The sequence below is a fragment of the Cricetulus griseus genome (genome assembly GCF_003668045.3).
Source record: "Cricetulus griseus strain 17A/GY chromosome 1 unlocalized genomic scaffold, alternate assembly CriGri-PICRH-1.0 chr1_1, whole genome shotgun sequence".
Lineage (NCBI taxonomy): Eukaryota > Metazoa > Chordata > Mammalia > Rodentia > Cricetidae > Cricetulus > Cricetulus griseus.
Genome location: NW_023276807.1, coordinates 113,470,287 through 113,484,109, shown reverse-complemented (window position 1 = coordinate 113,484,109; position 13,823 = coordinate 113,470,287).

Below are 13,823 nucleotides of genomic sequence, written 5' to 3'. Positions count from 1 at the left end.
GCAACCATGTCTTTGTTTCAGGAGGCTGTGTAGGAATAACTTGTTGTGCTTATGTTCTGCTCCTGTAGCCCCACCTATTTTGCCCACCAAATCCCCCATTTGGAAAGCTCCTACACCTAAACTATACAAGCCTTGTGTTTCTCACATCCAATGGTGAACTTCTTGAACCCTGCCTCTGGGGGACAGAGACTGTTAATCCCCAAGATGGGAGGAGAAAGATCACCAACCTAAATCATCAGGACCAGATTTATTGAAGCAAGCAATTAATTAAATCAAGCTTTTTTATTTGTGTACATATAGTGTCTTCCCCTAAGGCAGGGTTCAAGAGGTTAAGTATGGTATGAACACGTGCTTTTCTATGTATTAGAGATTTGAACTCAAACCCTTTGGTTTACACTGTTAAGTGTTTTTACTCATTGAACCACCCACCCCCTCAACTCCTAATGTTTTATTTTCTAGCTGAATTTTACTTCCCTTCAGCCATTCTTATGTTTGGGGTTGCTTTTTTCTTTCAATTTTACATTCCAAAACCATGTTAATAAATAATACTAACTTAATCATTATGTTGCTTTGGAAATGGTGGACATAGTTCTTCTTAGTCCTGATGTCAGTATAAAAGTCTCTGGCTTTGTTCTCAATGTTCTGTGGCTCACTTTTACATATGCAGAGCCAATATCTATAAATTCTTATCGTAATAAATTTTTACATATATAAACATATGCATATCATCATTTCAAATAATCATGGTTTTTCTCATTGGACCTATTTGTATAATGGATTATATGAATCCAACCCTTCACATTTCAGTAGCTTTACATTCCTCAAATAAACAGATATGGTTGTAGCATATATTCATTTGATGTGCTGTTAGAATTCATTTATTAATATTTTATTAAAGATTTTTGCCTAAGCAAGTATTAGTATGAATAGTCTCTATTCCTCCATTTTAGTTCAGGTTCATCAACTTCCATTCAATTTATAAAATGTACTTAGCACCTTTCCTTCCTTTTTATGCTGAATCCTAAATATCACTGATATTGAAAAACATGTTTTGGTTAAGAAGCACTTCTGCTATTCTATTTAACCAAGGCTGTCTGTCCACCAGAAGACAGGTAATGGCCCAGTTAGGGGCACAAGGCATGGGTTCTGAGGGAAGTTTGAAACTGCAGATGACTGTGTGTCAGAGTCTTAGACCTATTTTTCATTTTAGAAAATTGGATAACACATTGCAGGTGCTAAAAAATGTTGGATATTATGGTCAAATGACAAAAAGAGCAGGAGCCTGCAGAAAATCATGAATCCTAAATCAAAATCAGCACATGAGGTTTGGCAACAGGATGAAATATTTGAAACTGGGACTTGCCCTGGCAACTCCTGGGTGCACAGTTATGGCTTTTATAGACTCCCTAATGGTTAATTGCTGTTAGCCATTTGCCCATAGAAGTAGGGAAAAAGACATGAAATGAACTGGCATTGAGGGTGCTTACTAAGTGTGAAAGTAAGTGCTAATGACTTTTCTTACTCAGTCCTCTCCAATACAAACTTAAATCCTGTCATATTTGTGATTACTATCTGTACTCCCAGCTAAAGAAATAATTATTCATGATAGAAGACTTTCTGGAAGAGTAGGTACCTAATTTATAAGATTCAGAACTGACAGAGAATATATCTAAGGGAAACTGGAGTATTCTAACTATAGAGGAAGAGATTATTTCCCTCTCTGAGATTATTTGCTTGAATAGTATAGCGTAGACAATAAAGACTTGGCATGGGGGCACCTAGACACTAACCTAGCATTAGGGAAGTGGAAGCAGGAAAACAGGAGTTTGGGCCTAGCCTGAGATATATGAGCTCTTGTCTCAAAAGACCCCCACATGCTGCTGAAAAGAAAGTGAAAGTTAGAAAATAGAAAAATATAAAATAATTGGAAAAATTTGTATTTTCAGTAAACAAGTCTCAAATGTATATTTCCTGAGTATTATATCCAAGCACATTCATATAAAATATATATGAGGGAATGCACTATATGTATACATACATTTAATATTTTGGCAAGAGTGGGTTAAAAGCTATACTAAATATGAACTTCTGGTTAACTTCCTAAAACTTAATACATCTATATTAAAAGTTTTTATTTTATTTTTAATTATGTGGGTATGAATACATCTGTGTATGGGTATGTACTGCCCTTGGAAGCAAATAGACAGCGTTGGATCCTCCCTGGAGCTGGAGTTATAGATGATTTGAGCTCTTCAAAATGGGTGCTGAGAACCAGAGTTCAGGTCCTCTGTAAGAATCCTATATGCTTTTAACTGCCTAGCCGCATCTCCAGTCCTACATAAGTTTAATGACAGAATTTTCCTCTGGCAAAGGAGAATGTGGGTCCATTTGCTGTGGGCTTTGGTGGCTGACCTGCTTCTTCTCTAGATCCCTCTAAAGTTGTACATTATTTCACAAGGAAGAACCAGTGAAAGAAATAAGAATGGGTAGCTAGAGCAGTACATAGTAAATGTGAGTGGTCACTAGACATTTGCTAACTGAGTTAAAGAGTGATGACTTCTACTTTGGAACCAAGTGCAATCATTCCACTCCTTTACCCTTTTCTGAAGGAGTGAGTGCAGATTTCTGGGGGTGGGGCTACTGTTGAGAAAAGATGGTGATGACATTAAGACCTCTGCTTATGAGATGATAAAGGAGTTCAGAAGTTCTTGTGTTGATGAAGTGTGTTCTATCGGCCTCTGGCTTTCTCTTAAGCTCCAAAGTCCCAAATGGAGAAATATACATAGTGATTAACATGAAAGGCACTTAGATCTCACTGAATTCAGAGAAAGGCCAATTATTATAGATGCCTAAATGGGAAACTGTTGAGAACATGCCTCATAAATTATTTTGTGTGTGTGTGGTAGTGGAAATCAAAGAGAGGGTATCACATCCTACACAGCACCCAACTACTACATAAATTCTCCAGTTCCCACATCAATTTTTTTTAGATATTAACAAATGACCTTTCAAAACATCATAACCCTTGAACTTTATTTATTTATTTTATATGTGTGTCTGCACACATGCCATGGTTCACTTGTGAAAAGCAAAGGAAAACTTGCAGGAGTTGGTTCTTTCCTTCTGCCATGTGGGTTCCAGGATAAATTCAGATGCTCAGGTTGGTGGCAAGTGCCTCTATCCACTGAGCCATCTTGCCAGCTCCTCTTGAAAATATTTCTTTAGTGATAACAGTAGCTTTCCCCCTCTTTCTGGTCAATATTGAATCATCATGTTATTAAATACAGTAAGAAAGAAATTCCATTTTAACTTTCACATCTTGGTCACCGCTATTGAATGCCTCTTTATATTCTCATTGGCTGTACTGCCAATTGTCTACTTATGCATTATGTATCTACTGGATAGTTTTTTTGGTTGGGAGCCTAGCCTTTAATGGTTGAGCCATCTCTCCAGCCCTCTACTGTATGCTTTTTATAAGTATAGTTTTATAAAAACTAAAACATAAGGGTATCCATCTTCTGTCTGTTACCTTGCAAGGAATTCCATCAATATTCTACTTGTGTTTTAACTTAGTTGACTGTGGTTTTTATAACCAGAAGCTAGAACAGGGCATCCTGGAGGAAAGAATTCAGATAGGGAAAAGCAAACCAAGACTTGGAGAGTTTAAATGAAATGAAAGTGGAAACACTGTAAGGAGAAAAGAGATTGAAGTGTTTAAAGAAGTTTGCAACATCCACATGGCCTCCTTGAGCCAGGTGAATAGTTGGGTTTTGCTATGAGTAAATGGAAACATTTCAGGGTTTTAAATAAGGATACCCTGAGGTGATATTTGCAATTTCTACTCTTGTGTCTGTCATTCCTGAATCAACCACCCCACAAAGATAGAGGTGATAGGGCAATCCAGCCCTCCTTTGTTTGCCCCCAACCCATATCTTCTACACTAGGAAAAGCCTGCTTCAAGAAGGCAAAATGTCCAGGGAAATGGACTGTCTCTGATTAAGGAAAAGTAGCAGTGGCTTTAACAAAATGATGGCTCTAATTGGATTCCTATGGATAGATTTCTGAGATTATTCCAGTAGCAACTGAAGAATTTTTTAAAAGAACATGTCCTGTAGATTAATCAACAGGTAGACCTCAGACTTAACAGGGCATCTGAAGAACTCTGTTTACAACCTAGGCATTGAAGATTTGGGTATTTTATCAGCACTCCCATGGTAACAGAAGATGCTAGCCTCTAAACAGTTTAGTAGAGACTAGCATGGACCAGATTATAGGAAATCGACTGGATGGGAAAGCTGGATGCTGTGGGACATCTTATAATTAATAATACTTGACTTCAACCCTCTTCTGTCATTAAAAGATGACAACCAATAAGATTCTAAAATACTTAATGGTCTAAGGCCTGATGTTCATAATGAAGAGAGCTACCAAGTGAACACCACTTTGGGGACAACTCCTCTACTACAGTGCTTGGATGTACATACTACTGTATACCATGGTGACTGTCTTGGCTGAAAGTGACCCACTCTGTAAGATCAAAAATGGCAGAATAACACAAGGGAGGTTCAGTTGTGTCTCAGTCACCTGCTGTGTGACCTTGTGCAAGTGACTTCACCTTCATATGAGCCATGAGAGTGCTCATTTCCTGGCTAAAGGAGTTAATCCATGCAACCTTTGACTTGGCTCAAGGACATACAAACACTGTCAATTGGCAATTAGTCCTTTTGCAGTAAATGTCCACTTTGACAGATAGGGTCCCTTTTTAATATATGTTCAATGGTCCATTTGTTTTTATTAATTTTAATCATTTAATCCCCAATGGGCAGCCACATTTCAAATATGGGAGTGGATACATCACTTCTTGTTGGGCCACATGTGACCTACAGAATCATATAATGTCCTTCTCCTTGATTTCCCCCTATTAACTTTTAAAGTAGGGAACCTCTGGAGACCACCTCTGATGCACCAAACACTGCAACCTGGAACTGCAATAAGAGCTCAGCTTTATTATTATCTTCATTTTCTTTTAAAGATCCATTTGTAAATGGAGTTCTTAATTGGTCTAGATAATAAAAGACCAGAGTCAGATATAGAGGGAAATGCTGAGAGATCAGAGAAAATGAGCAAGTCATGGCACACCTTACCTCCATAATGTGTCAACAGACAAGAGAGCAATTTCCTGTTTCTCCCTGCTCATATCCTGTTTCAGCCTAGCTACCTCACTTCTTGTCTATCTGTACAGACCTACAAACCTGTATGGTTAGCTAGGGGCAAGCTCCATTCTCTGACCCTTGGACAGGCTTTATTTGTACAAGCTAGATATCACCACAGCCATTAACTTAGATTCTAGTAGATTAAAAGGTTGTCAGTTTTGTGTTAGGTGCCTTTATCTGTAGAACTATCTCACCTGCCTAACATGTTTGTGTTTAAAACTAGAAACATCACCACAACAAATCTCATATATAGCAAAATAAATTTGGTCTATATTTTGGGTTTGAATGGGGCAAGAGTTGAAACTGAGGAGCCTGTGTGGAAACCTCAATGGTAGAAGAAAGATGGCTTCAGCATCAGAGATTCATGAGAGTTTTGTTTTCTCAAGAGGAAGCCAGGTGAGATCTGGGTCACTGACCATGCTGACTACTGAAGTTTGACGTATTGTGGAATCCTATGACAATACTCTGGTCATTTACAATGTTAATAAAAGGAGTGTTGCAATATTTAACTTGTCTTAGGATATATATGGCTATAATAAACATTGCAAAGATAAAGTGAATGCTGACCACTGGCTGAGGGGAGAGGAATGACCTACTCACATATTAAAGTAAGAGAGGATGAGGATCTCACATTTTACTTTAAGAGGAGAAATAAAATTTTTAAATGAATATTTTGATAATAAACATTGCTACTCATTTTTATGCCAACCACACACACACACACACCTCTGAAATGCAGAAGGGTTTGTATTTAGACTGTGTCAGTTCCTGTTTCATCCAGTTTGGTTGATCACTGAAATGTATTTTACCTTTTCACATAACAGCATGGGAGTTCATTGATAGTGTGTTAGTATCATGTCATAATTATGATCAGCCTTGAAAGCTACCTGTCTGTGTTACTGCCCCCCCTTTCCTTGACTGGCTGCATGGAGTGGGAGGCATATGACTAGTGAATACAGTGACTTCAGAACAAACTGGACAACTTTCTTACTCAAGACTTTTCACAGAAAGCTGTTGCATAGAGAGCCAGAGAAAACCAATAGAGGAATTGGATTATAGGCAGAATTTTCAGTCTAGACTGCCAGTCAGCTCTGTCCTGCCAGCCACTCCCCAAATAATCACACAGAGACTTTTAATATTAATTATAAATGCTCAGCCAATAGCTTAGACCTGGTTTTAGCTAGCTCTTTAACTTAAATAAACCTATTTCTATTAATCTGTGTGCTGCTCCGGGCTCATTTATCTCACCTGCATACTTCCCATCCTGTTTGCTCTGCATCTCATCCCCAGATTCCACCCTTCTTCTCCCCAGCATTCTCTCTTTTCTGAAAATTCTGCCTAGCTACTGACCATTTAGCTTTTTAATTAAACCAATCACAGTGACATATAGTCACACAGCATAAAGGAATATTTCACATTGGATGTTGTCAGATCTTATTGCCAGGTGGCTTCCAAGGGAGAATTCTCTCTTACTTGAGGGAAGGGTACTCTTTTTGTTCCAATCAGCCTTATTACTAATTGCAGGAGGCCCATTAACCTTAGGGAAGGAGTTTTAGTCAGTTATCTGTTACTGTGATAACTTATCACAGCAGTTATCACTTTTCTTCATGCACATAGTAGTACCTCAAACAATTAGAATTATTTATAATGAGAGTAACTGACAAAAGCAGAGAAATGGAGATGCACTAAAGTCTCTGTTTAGTGAGTTCTGAGGCAGAATCTCTGACTTGAACAGAGCAAGGGGTTTTCCTGTGATGGTCACTTTTCATTTTCATCTCCAGGCAGCCTAGAATTACCCCAGAAGACAGCCTTGGTAGGAATTATGTACACCAGGCTGGCAATTGCCATGTTTATGGATAGTTGTGTCAATTACTGTAATTTATATAGAAGACCCACCTTATACACCTTCTGATAAACACCCAGTCCTCTCAACTATGCTACGTTTTGAAATCAATTGAACTTAGATCCTGATTTTATTTTATTTTATTTTATTTTATTTTAGTTGAGCACTGAACTTAGTTGAGCACTTGTACTTAGTAAGGCTTTTAAGAAACCATTATCACTAAATGTTAATTGATAATTAATCATTTTTAGTAAAATTAGTCCTAATTTGTATCATTAATAGGGGCTGAGGATGTAGTTCAATTGATAGAGTGCTTACTTAGCATAAATGATGCCCTGGATTTGAGATCCAGCACCTCATAAAAACAGGCATGTGGTGCCATTAACCTGTAATCCCAACACTTGAGAGGCAGAGACAAGAGGATCAGGAGTTCATGGTCATCTTCAACTTCGTAGTAAGTTTGATCCCAGCCTGGGATACATGAGACACTGTACAAAAAAAAAAAAAAAAAAAAAAAACTAAAATTATGGGATTAAATAAATCAATAAAATGATGTTTTATGTTTTTCTAATTGTTTAAAATTCTTTTTGGGGACTATTTAGAGTTCAAACCTAATTTTTAAAAAAATAGTCTTTACTCAATTTGTTTTTCTAATAAAGGCATGTGATCCAAAGGTTGTGTAACCATTTTCTTTTAAATACAATTTCAAAAAGTCACCAACTTTTTATTCCTTCTCCTTTGGAGAATATTTATTATTCATTGTTTGTTACTGTGTCTCTGTCACTAAAAGCAATTCACTACTAAAATGATAGAAAGAAAACAGTGTTAGAATAAAATACAATTTTTAAGTGGAATTTATTTGGCTTTACTTAAAACACACATTAGTAGCCCTAAAATTTTACTATGGATGAAATTTCTACAGCATCCCATTGGTATGGGTTGAGTTACTTCTCTTCACAAAGGCTTAATCCCAGAATGTGACTATGCTTGGAAGTTGGATCATTGTTTATGTAATTCATTAAGTTTAAATGCAATTATACTGAACCAGGGTAGGCTCCTAACTTAGTATGTCTTGTAAGAATACAAAATAAAGAGCTGGAGAAATGGTTCAGCAGTTAGAGCACTCTTTTGTAAGACCAAAGTTTGGTTCCTAGTACCCACATCAGGTAGCTCACATTCACCTGGAACCAGGTAACTCTGGCTCCAGGGGATCTGACAGCTTTTCCCTGCCTCCTTGGGCATTCATAAGTACACACACACACACACACACACACACACACACACACACACACACACCACAAGAGAGAGAGAGAAATGAGAGAATAATTTTAAAGTATTTTGAAAGAAAACTGATTGTGTGAAAACTGATGAGTGTATATACATTGGGGGAGAAAACTATAATGAAAATCATATTCAAAGAACACACAGGGTGCTACAGGCTGGGAGAGAGGCATGAAGAGGAGCTTCCTCAGAGCTCCGAAAAGTACTGGCCCATCATAGCCTTGATTTGGAACCCCAGAGCTGCAGAACTGTGAGATAATGACTACTGTTGACTTTAAGCTATGGAGTCTGTGGCACTTTGCCATGGCAACCCCGGGAAACCAATTTATCCCATAAGCAGAGATGTTTCTGGAATCTGTGTTAGTGCTCTATTGAAGATGTCATTGACCTTGAAAGGATTCTGGGCATAGATGAACTTGAATTAGATTATCTTGACAATATTCTATAGAACATGTTCTAAAGCAGGGTGCCTAGAAAGGATGGGGATGGTCATTAGACAAGTACAAGGTGATTTCAGGAACCCACCATAAAGCACCTCTCTGAAGCAAAGAGACAGGCCACAAGACTAAAGACAGGAGATTCTATGATTGGGTCATGATGCAAACTGTTGAATTGACTTGTGAATTAAACAATTGCTTATCAAAATTCTATTCCACAAAGAATAACTCCTAAATTTATTTTTTTTAGTTTTTTTGTAAATTTCATACATGCTATATTTACATAATTTCTATTCATCCCTTTCTATCTTTCAACTCCTCCCACATCTTCTCTACTTCCTCTCAAGCTCATGATCTATTCTTTTTTACTTAGTATTGATATCTATATCTATATCTATATCTATATCTATATCTATATCTATATCTATATATATGTGTGTGTGTGTGTGTGTGTGTGTGTACATGTGTATGTGTGTGTATGTGCATGCACATAACCTACTGAATCTATTTAGTGATGATCTATGCATGTACCTATGTTTAAAGTGACTACTTTGGATTGGGCAACCTATCAGGTAATCTGACTCTCCCTCTCTTAGTAGCCATTATTGCCTGTAGCTCTTCACCTGAGAGTGAGGCCTTGTGAAACTTCCCCCTTCCACATTAGCATGTTGGCTGGTATTATCATATGCAGGTCTTGTTTAGGCAACCACAATATTGATAATTTTATGGGTGCATCTTCCCTGTCATGTCTAGAAGACACTGTCTGGCAGAGGGCAGCCTGGTCTTATTCTTACAGTATTTCTGCCTTTTCTTCTGAGATTTTCCTTGAGAATTAAATGCAGGAATTACATGTAGATGTGTATATATTGTTCAGATGAATTTATGCCATATATTTGCCATACACACACACACACACACACACACACAGAGAGAGAGAGAGAGAGAGAGAGAGAGAGAGAGAGTTTAGATAAATTTATGCCATATACATTATATGTGTATTTTTAAGTAAGCTCATGAAACATGTTTTCCTATGTTTTTTTTCAAACATCCTTAGTGTTATTTGTCCTTCTTCCCTCCCTCTCATTTTACATTAATCTCCTTTTCCCTTCCACAAATTTTCCCTTTTTTCATCTATATCCTGCTAGTCTCTCTGGAGCTCCTTCCCCAGGACCCCCTTTTAACTCCTGTTTTCTGAGTTTACTACAGGTTACACATTCACATCTAATGTTTCAGAGCTCATATCTACAGATAAATGAGAACCCACAGTGTTTGCCTTTCTGGGTCTGTGTTCCCTCAACTAGATGTAATACTTTCTAGTCCCATCCATTTACCTGCATATTTCATGGATTCATCTTTCTTTACACACACACACACACACACACACACACACACACACACACACATATATATATATATATATATAATGAAAATGTGACATATATATCACATTTTCATTATCATTCAGCAGTTGAGCAATATTAGGTTGTCTCCATTTTCAAGCTATTGTGAAAAGAGAGGCAATAAACACGACTGAACAAGTTTCTCTGTAGTAGGATGTCAAGACCTTAGCACATATGCCAAGGAGTGGTATCACTGGGTCATATGATAGATCTACTTTTAGCCTTTTGAAAATTCTCCAGGCTTATTTCCTTGGCAGCTGTACCAGTTTGTAATGCCACTGACAGTGAATGAGGGTCCCCCTTTTCCCACATCCTTGCCAACATTTGTTTAAAGGATCAATTTAAGATACTGAGACAAGATTCATTATATAAATAGACCTAGAAAAGTAGGCGGGAGGGCTGCTTTTGAGTAAAGATGAGCTACTGTGGCAACAGAAATACTTTTCTCTCTTTGCATATGTGTTTCAGTATTTTTTGTTTTCCTGATTTAAGTCAATTAACAGGGTATATGACATTTTATTCTTGATTTTTTAAAAGTTATACTCATAATTATAGATACCTGTCAAATTGAAAAAATAATTGGTAATGCTTTTCAGAATTCAGAAGATTGCTTCTAACCTTTAGAACATACCACTTGCAATACATAGGTTCTTTTCCATGGTAGCCATGAAAACAAACCTCTCCTATCTCTAAATGGCAGAATCCTGATTAGCTAAAGACTCCTGCAGCTTCCGGGTGCTCTGATGTCCACCATTCCTTCAATACTAGGATGTCATCTAAAGATCCGCGCCAGCCAGTGGTTGACAGAAGAGGGGAGCTGGGAAGGAGACTCCTCATGAAAGAAAAAACTCCTCTGACAAACAGTTTTAGTGTGAATACATTCTATTGAACTTTGAGAATTTTCATAGAACCACACTTTGGACTAAGACTTTCTCTTCCTTGGCAGGGACCAGCCATATCTGTCAGATGACTAGACAGCTCTTCTAGGGTCCTCCTAAGACTCCCCTTTTTTCCCCCTTAGGCACTTTCTCTGACAAGGCTCTGGCATCACTAATACTATTTTCTTGTCTTTCTCACAGGACTCAGAGAAGGTGTAGCTTATGGAATGATGACAAAGTTGAAGACTTGTAATAAATGTTCATCACAGTACTAGTCCAAAGAGCAAAGACCTCCAACTATTAAGAGATGGTTAGTTAAATCAGACTACCACATGAACTCTATTACTGTATGGCTATTTAAAATTTATGTTTTCAAAGATTAATGGAATAAGTAAGTGTAAGATAATGTTGAGTAAAGCAGATGTAAAACTATATATGTTTATATTACCTTCATATTTCAAAATAGCATAGGTACTCATAAACAGTTTTTAGAAAGAAATAGGTTAGCACATTAGTAATTTTTCAGGACTAAAATGAATAATTAAAAAATTTATTACATCAGCTCTCTAATTGGACTTAAGACCTACTAACCAAGAAGGAAGCCATGCTTAGTACTGGAAAACTAGCTAACTATTCAGCTAGTGAAGTCCTGGATGTTGGAGGAGAAACTACAACAACTTTACTAAACTAGAAAATCCATAACTACAATCTAAACATTTGTCCTTATACCCACAGATAAATATAGTCTTCACACCCCAGCAAGAAAACTTTTCCTTGTAACAAACAGAAACCTCTACAGAAAACAGCACCCAAAAAACGCATAGTTGTAGAGCCCACTCTCATACCTAAGACTTAGAAAACATTGTAGAAAAAGTAGTGGGAAGATTGTAAGAGCCAGAAGATCTCAGTATTTTCTGTAAGATAATGTTTCCTATTAATGTCAGAAGTTATACCCATAAATTCTCACCAACATGACTGCCTAAACATGAGCTGAACAAGGACAATGACAGTAGACATATCAAAACAAATGGGGAAAAGCTCATGAGGCCTCACTCCTATACCATGAACTACAGGCAACTAAAGGCTGATGAAAGCAGGAAAAGTAGTCTTCCCCAGGGAAAGGCACACCAACTGGTTATCCCATACCCAATGGCCAGCCTTGAAAACACACATACAAGTAACAGTATATAGACTGAGCAGTTTATAATTAGGAATACATATGCATATATATTTATTAATATAAGAACAATGAATGGAAAGAGGCTATGAATTTGAAAGAGAACAGGAGAGGTATACAGGAAAGCTTGGAGGGAGGAAATGGAAGAGGGAAATGCTGCCTTTATTTGTTTATGGAAGGTGCCACAGCATGCATGTAGAAGTCAAAACATTGAATTTGTCTCTGTCTCTCACCACATGGGTTCCAAGTATCAAATTCAGGTGCCTTTACACCCTGAGTCATCTCACCAGATCCCCAAATGACTAAATTTATTTATTTATTTATTTATTTATTTATTTATTTATTATTTTGTTTTTTGAGACAGGGTTTCTCTGTCTAGCTTTGAAGCCTGTCTTGACACTCACTCTATAGACCAGGCTGGTCTTGAACTTACACAGATCCACCTGCTTCTGCTTTCCAAATGCTGGAAAATGAACTAATTTTAATGACTTCTTTCTTCTCGTAAAATTTCAAAACAACCTTTGAGGTCTTCTGTAATTATAATTACAATTAAAAAGTTTACACTTTAAAAACTGAGATTGCTTCTGAGTTTCATAAAAAACATGTATAAAGTATTGGGTGGATGCATCTATGAGACTTTCTACCTAATTAAGTTTTGAGGGTTTTCTTGTGTTTCTATAACTCTCTCAAGAAGTATATAGCTACTAAAAGAGTAACACTTTCAACTTGAAATGGGTCACAGAGTCTGCTGACTGCCATGAGAAAGAAGCATTTCCAGGGAATGGAGGAAATCCCTATATCCCTATATCCGACTACTCCATTTCCCACAATAGTCACATGATAGGCACATGTGACTCCTTGAGGGCTTTGTCTTTTGTCCTTCTCAATAAGTTCTTGAGTGTTGCCTGGATCATTGCATTGAATCATCTATCAATAATTCATCATTTAAAAATATGTTCAACTAAAGGTATTGTCCTATTTAATTTCGGTTGTCAACTTAATACAACATTGAGTCATCTGGGAAGGGAGAACCTCAGTTGAAGAACTGCCTCCATTACATTGGCCTGTGGGCATGTGAGAGATTGTCTTGACTGATACTCATTGTAGGAAGACCTAGTCCTCTGGGGGTTGTACCAACCCTAGGCAGATAGGCCTGCACTGTATAAGAATACTAGGTGAGCATAAGGCAAAGAGCAAAGCAGTAAACAGTGTTCCTCCATGGTTTCTGTTCCAGCTTTCTGCCAGCAATTTCCCTCGGTGAAGCGTTGTGACCTGAAAGTGTAGGCCAAATAAACTCTTTCCTACCTAAGCTGCTTTTGGCTATAGTGTTCATCAAACAAACTAATATTTCTGTCAAAGTAGTATAATTATTAATAATAATATTTTCATACCATTCCTGTTCACACTAGAAATATGTAAGTAGTCTTACCTACTTTGCTTCTTCACTTTATTTCTTCCAGTATCGTGGACTGAATTTTAGGACTTTGTGCATGCTACATGTGTACTATTCCACAAATAGTAGACATAGCCACAAATAGCCACCTCTTTGACTTCTTATACATGGATAATTCTTTGGGAACTTGGAGTTTCTGCC